Source organism: Ursus maritimus, unplaced genomic scaffold (assembly GCF_017311325.1).
Source record: "Ursus maritimus isolate PB19 unplaced genomic scaffold, ASM1731132v1 scaffold_25, whole genome shotgun sequence".
In the NCBI taxonomy this organism is placed as follows: domain Eukaryota; kingdom Metazoa; phylum Chordata; class Mammalia; order Carnivora; family Ursidae; genus Ursus; species Ursus maritimus.
The window spans coordinates 3,532,015-3,539,189 of NW_024425008.1; positions in this window are offsets into that span (position 1 = coordinate 3,532,015).

Below are 7,175 nucleotides of genomic sequence, written 5' to 3' on the forward strand. Positions count from 1 at the left end.
GGGGGGAAGGTTCCGCGTGGCTCTCCTGGGCCTGGCCCCAATGGCAGTGACCTGTCCCCAGGACCGTATGTTAACAGACCTCTCAGCACTCCAACCCCCCCACCTGCCAGGGCCACCAGTCTCTGCTGGCTCTCACGGGGAATGTAGCGGGTCCACCTTTTCTCATCCAGTGTCCTGTGGGGGCAGAGGGGCCGTCACTCCCTCCTGGCATCACGGCATCACGGATGTGGATGAGGGGTGGGTCCTTAGAATGGACACTACTTGCGGGAAGGCGGCTTCTCTCTGAGACAAGGAACACTCCTCCCTCTGAGGGTCTAAATGCCCGGCTGCGGCCAGAAGACAGCCCGAGCACAGGCTCCACCAGCCGTGGGGCCACCTGGGAAGCCAGAGCTACGCTTGGCATTTGTTTCCCAGTGATATGCTCATGCTCTGACCCGGTTTTGTTTAGGTGCCCCAGGCTGACCCCACGACCAAGTCAGCAAGTCGGTAGCCGCTGCGGCGAGCGAGGCTCCGTGCTGAGCTGGGATCCCAGACACACTGGGGCACAGATGAGGCCTCCTGGAGCTTATTTTTCTGGGGGAGAGAAAGACAGGTCATTACAGTCGTCCTTGGTGCCAGGTGGGCTGGGCCAGGGGCCTGAGGCGGTCCCAGAGGTCAGAAGAGCTCCCAGAGGGGGAGGGACCATGAGCTGCGTCATGATCAAGACCGAGCAGACACAGTTGGGGCCACGTAGCCTGGTAAGAGGAGCAACCCGAGCGAAGGAAAGGTCTCTAAAATGGGGGACTCTTGGGGCAGACCTGGAGCCGGGAGACTGTGGCCTCTGGTGTGGAGCCTAGCCTGGGCCACCTTTGAGGCCTGGGGCTGGGGTCTGTCTCTGCTGCTCCTTCCATGTGCCTGTGGCCCCTCGAGAGAGCCCTGGGAGGCCTCCTTCTTACCAGGCCAGCAGCTACGTCCCAAACTCTCTGGGGAGCTTCTCAGCAAAGAGTAAAGCATTCCCGATGGGATTTAAACGAAGAGTGAGGTGGCCTGGGCCAGAGAGGGCCTGGGTCTACTTCCCTTCCCACGTCTGCCCTGCTGACAGACCCCAGCTCAGGTCTCTCCTCTGTAACTGCCAGGATGGGGACCTGGCCAAACAGGCCAAACAGGGGTCTGTGGGACGAGAAGCCTCGGGGTGGCCCTCCTATGGTCATCTAGCTAAGTCAGCAGCGCCCAAGGAGGCTGGCGTGGAGCCAGACAGGGAAATGTCCAGGCTCTGCAGGGAGGCTCTCCCATCCTCCCCCTGCAAATGAGGGTTGAAAACCAAACAAAATACACAGAAATGCCAGGCCCCTGTGATACATCCTGCGTGTTTCCTTCCTCCTGATTCCCCTTTGTTAGTCATCTCTATTTAACCACCTTTATCGGGGTAGAATTCATGCACCGTACAACTTACCCATTTAAACTATACAATTCAATAGTGTTCAGTATATTCACAGAGCTGTGCAACTGTCGCCACGATCAATTTCAGAACATTTCATCACCTCAGAAAGAAACCCCGTTCCCATTAGCAGTCACTTCCTATTGCCCTACCCTCCGGCCCCCTGGCAACCACTCATCTGCTTTCCGTCTCTCGACATTTGCCTGTTCTGGACATTGCCTATAGATGCGGTCATATCCACTGTGGCCTCTCATGTGACTGGCTTCTTTCCCTTGGCCCAATGGTTTTGAACTTCATCCGCGATCCATGTTGTCGCCTGTGTTAGCACTTCCTTTCTTTTTAGGAGTCATATTCCATCATATGGATCAATCACATTGTGTTTATCCATTTATCAGTTGATGGGCTTTCTTTCTTTTCTTTCTTTCTTTCTTTCTTTCTTTCTTTCTTTCTTTCTTCCTTCCTTCCTTCCTTCCTTCCTTCCTTTCTTTTCTTTCTCGATCCCAGGACGCTGGGATCACAACCTGAGCCGGAGGCAGACACTTAACAACTGAGCCACCCAGGCGCCCCTCTTTCTTTCTTTTTTTAAAGATTTGTTTTTATTTATTTATTTATTTATTTATTTATTTATTTATTTATTTAAAGATTTTATTTATTTATTTCACAGAGACAGCCAGCGAGAGAGGGAACACAAGCAGGGGGAGTGGGAGAGGAAGAAGCAGGCTCCTAGCGGAGGGGCCTGATGTGGGACTCGATCCCAGAACGCTGGGATCACGCCCTGAGCCGAAGGCAGATGCTTAACGACTGCGCCACCCGGGCACCCCTAAAGATTTGTTTTGGAGAGAGGGGAAGAGAGAGAGAGCACGTGTGAGCACACATGGCGGGGGCAGGGGCAGAAGGAGGGGGAAAGAATCTCAAGCAGACTTCACGCCCAGTGCAAGAGTCCAGTGTGGGGCTCAGTCCGACAGCCCTGAGATTGTGACCTGAGCTGAAATCAAGAGCTGGACACTTAACCCACTGAGCCACCCAGGCGCCCTGTTCCTTTTATTTTCTGAAAAGGTTTTATTGCCTATGGAGGGGGTGGGTGTTCAGTCCCTCCTGGCTGCTGCTTTCCTGCCAGGACCTTGCTCAGCTCATCTTTTGTCCTCTTGGCACAGATGTGTGTCCCCACACTTTTCTTGTTGACCTTGAGGGCCCGCTTGTCCTTGGAGCCCTTGAGCAGCGTCATGGCATGCCGCTCACACGGGGTGAAGCCACACATCTCTTGGATCACGCCCTGCGCAGATTTGGCGTGCTTGGTTAGGGGTCCCCTGTGGCAGCTGTGCACCTGCTGGCTCGGGTTCTTCGGTCACCTTGCGACCCTTGTTGAGGCCCACAGCTATGGGGCAGGGCAGAGCCACGGCGGCTGCTCCTCCGTGGCTGCTGAGACAGAAGGGCTGGACACTTTCTTTTTGGCTCCTGTAAATAATACTGCTATGAACATTTCTGTGTGAGTGTTTGCGTGGACATGCATTTTCGATTCTTTTGGTTAGACATCTAAGAATGGGATTGCTGGGTCATATAGTAACTCTATATTTAACTTTTTTTTTCTATTTTTTTCTATATTTAACTTTTTGAGGAACTGCCAGGCTGTTTTCTGAAGTGGCTGCACCATTTCACATACCCGGCAGCGGTGTATGAGGGTTCCAATTTCTCCACATCCTCACTAACGCTGGCTATTATCTCTTTTTTTACTCTAGCCATCCGAGCGGGTATGAAGTGGAATCTCATTGTAGTTCTGATTTGCATTTCCCCGGTGACTGATGTTGAGCATCTTTTCAGGCGCTTATTGGCCACTTGTAGATCTCCTTTGGAGATATGTCTATTCAGATATGTCACCCATTTTAAAATTGGGTTATTCATCTTTTTATTATTGAGTTGTGAGAATTCTTTCTATATTCCAGATAAAGTCTCTTACCAGGCATGATTTGCAAATATTGTCTCCCATTGTGTGGACTGTCTTTTTACTTTCTTGATGGTATGTTTTGCAACACAAAATTTTTGAATTTTGATGAAATCTGATTTATCGACTTCTTTCTTTTGTTCCTTACGCTTTGGGAATGTATTTAAGAAGCCTTTGCCTAACTCGAGGTCACCAAGATTTACTCCTGTGTTTTTTCCTACGAGTTTTATAGTTTTAGCTGTTAGTTAGGTCTATATCCATTTTTGAGTTATTTGTTGAGTTATTAACACATGAAGTAACAAGATCTGGCAGTGGCTGTAACATCTCTGTGATTTTGGAGATGAGTATACATGCTATTCTGAGATCTTTCCAACAATTGTAGTGTGATGAGACAGTATCATGAATTCTATGAGTGACAGAGTCGCAGCCATTGCTAATACCACCTACATTCATAATTGAAGAAAATGCTGGATTTCAGTGAAAGAAGGTTCATAAAGCTGTAATTATCCTCCCTGGTTCACGGTCCCCCTGAATGCTATCCACAGATTGCAGGTTAAGAACTCCTGGGATGGCTAAAATTCCTGCCTCAAGTCTCAGTTTTTCAATAGTCTTGAGGGTTCGAACCTTCCCAGGTCTGGCTTCTGGGCTGTTTTCCTGCTACCCCAGCCCCTGTTCCCTTCACCCTCTGCCTGGCTGCAGACTTGGGGAAGCTATTCCTTGCCTAGCAGAATTTTCTAACAAATCGAGACTGCAGAGCGGTGTGGCTGAGACATGCAGGCCCCTCCACTGGCTAGATTACTTCATCCCCAGATGCCTCCGTTTGCTTACCTGCAAGGCATGGTGAGCTGTCAAAACTGTGTTCACCTGATGGGATTATTGGGCTGATTCTATCAGCTCAGGATTTTAAGGCTGAGAGCCCAACGGGCACACAGGTACACGCTGAGGATACCAGCTTTTTTCTTTTCTTTTTTAAAGATTTATTTATTTGACAGAGAGAGAGAATGAGCAGGGGCGTGGGTGGGGGTGGAGAAGCAGACTCTCTGCTGAGCAGGGGCCCCACCAATGTGGGACTTGATCCCAGGACCCTGAGATCATAACCTGAGCTGAACTTGATCCCAGGACCCTGAAATCATAACCTGAGCTGAGGGCAGACACTTAACCGACTGAGCCACCCAAACGCCCCAGCTATTTTCATGAAGCCTTTCACAGGAGAGGGGAGGGTGCTGTTTCCTCTGCCTACACATTCTTTCCCTTGTTCTGCACCAGGTTAATGCCTAATTATTTGTAGCAGTCAGGAGTCTTTGAGTTTTGTTTTGTTTTTTAAGATTTTATTTATTTGAGAGAAGGAGAGAGAGAGAGCACTCGAGTGTTAGGTAGGAGTAGGAGGAGAGGGACAAGCAGACTCCCTACTGAGCAGGGAGCTGGCTTCAGGGGCTGGATCCTAGGACCCCGGGATCATAACCTGAGCTGAAGGCAGATGGTTAACCGCTTAACCAACTGAGCCATCAAGTGCCCCAGGAGTCTTTGCGTTCTAACAGAAACTCAAATTGCTCCGTTTAGAAGGCCAGGATTTCAGGCTTGTTTATAGGGTGTGGAGAGGAGGAGAGTTCCAAACATCCCATCAGGTCTCAGCCCTCCTCTTTCCACAGGTTGGGTAGGGGGTGCTCCCTGGGGGGTGCTCCCTTGAGCAGGGCCTGGACAAGCAAGGACCCCTCTCTCAGGTGCCTGGGCCACAGACCACACGGAGCCTGAGCACAAGCGCCAAGTACGTGGCCTGTCTCCAGGCTTTCCTGGTCCTCAGAGAGAGACTCTTTCCTAAAGGTTTCCCAAAAAGTTCGAGAAAGGACCTTGATTGGCCTGGCTAGGTCACATACCAATGCTTGAGCCGGTCACTGCAGCCAGGGGGCTTGGGGGGCTCTGCTTAGCCAGGCCTGGGTCACCTGCTTGTCAGGTCCCAAGCCAACTCCTGAAGGAGGATGGTGGGGAGGAGCTTGCCCTGGGGAGATGCTGGGCTTAGAAATTCTCTTGTGTTGCAGGAATCAAGTCTTGGTCAGACCTCACTTGTTTCAGCAACCCTCCCTTCACTGGAATTGGCTCCTATTATGTGCACCAACAGCACCACTCACTTCTCACTCAACAGTTATTTAGTGAGCACCTATTGTGCACCAGGTGGAAAGAAGGGGGATGGAGGCTGCAAAGGGGACAGGGACGGAGTGGTCTGTGAGATAGGAGAACCAGGCATCCTGAGGTCTAGAAACCTCAGGGAGTTTCCAGAAGGCGGAGTGCTGGACTCAGGTGCTGCTGAGGAGCTCAGTGAAACCATTAACCGACCACTGGATTGGGACGCCTGCAGGTTGTGAATGACCTTAGCAAGAATTAAGAGCGGGGACACAGCCCTGCTAGGGTGGCATGAGGAAAGACTAGGAAGGAAGGAAGGAAGGAAGGAAGAAAGGAAGGAAGGAAGGAAGGGAGTGGAGAAGGCAGGTATAGACACATCTTTGCAGGTTTCTGTGGGGAGTAGAGAGAGGGGGAGGAAGTGGTGGGGGCTTGGGAGCAAGGGAGAGTTTTCCCCTTTCTTTGGAAAATGCTGACCCAGAGGAAAGAGAGAGGTTGGTGGTATAGGAGACCAGCCAGGGGAAGGCAGCGAGAAGTGGGTGCCTGAGATCAAGATCAGAGTGGGAGAGCCTGAAGGGGAGGGGAGTGGGTGCCAGGCGGGGGCATGTGTCTGTTTGAGCCTAGAAGTTCAGAGGGATCCCATTGGATGGCTTCAGCTTTTCTCACCCAAGAATGAGTAGGTCACCCAAGGTCGTTGGCTTGGAGCGAGGGCAGAAGGGACTGTGGGAGGTGTGAGGAAAGGAGAGAAGGTGGGATATCTTAGTTTCAGAGTGGGAGAGAGTGTCACTGGAAAACATGGTGGTGCTGCTGACTGCAGAGAGCCTGTTTTAAGTCTGAGGTCACAGATTCCCAATCAGAAGCTTTGTGTGTGGACACCCTAGCGGCCCTCCGCTGCCCCAAGCAATGGGAGGTACAGGAAGGGGGTTTTCCTAAGTTTGGAAGTGTTCCTTATGGAGGATGAAGATTGGGGCTGGGGAGATGGACTCTATAAAAATTCACTAGGCCAGGAAGTGGTTAAGTTGTCTGTGTTTTACAGATGAGGAAGTTGGGAGGGTCAAGGCCAGAATGGTATCCATGTGCCTTTGGGGTCAAACTAGAAAGGGGCCTCACACATGTTGAAGTAACTTAGGTGTTAGTCTTTGTTGAAAAAAGTGGTTGGATAGCCCAATGATGTAACCACAGTCATAACCCAGTCAGGAAGTAGCCCCAACCGTGGGGTTTGGTGGGTGGCGCTCATGACCCCGTGTCATGCCATCCCTTCTGCCCTAATTTGCGCTGTTGTAGGCTAATCATTCCAGGGTCTGGTCCTAGAATTTCATAGACACCAAGTGAGCAGGTGGCTCAGCCCCAGAATACCACTTCTGGTTCCTAAGCCTGGGCTTTGCTGTCTGTACCCTACCCAGGCCAGCTGGGGGAGGGGGGGTTCCCAAGGGCACACATCTGCACCGCCTCGGGCTCTCCAACAAGAGGGGCATCCTTTTAAGGGGAGGCCAGAAGATGCAACCCTGAACTTGGTGGGGAAAGGGTCCTCCACCGGGAGGACTCCCAGCCCTGTTTCTTAAAGGCCATTTAGGCCGAACTGAACGTGGGTACTTCATTTAAGTTAATAATGATGGTTCATGCTGCATAAAATGTGGACGAGAACTCTGCTTATTTATTCAGGTTTTAAAAACATAAAAAGTCCAGATTTCTCCCTGTAGCTAT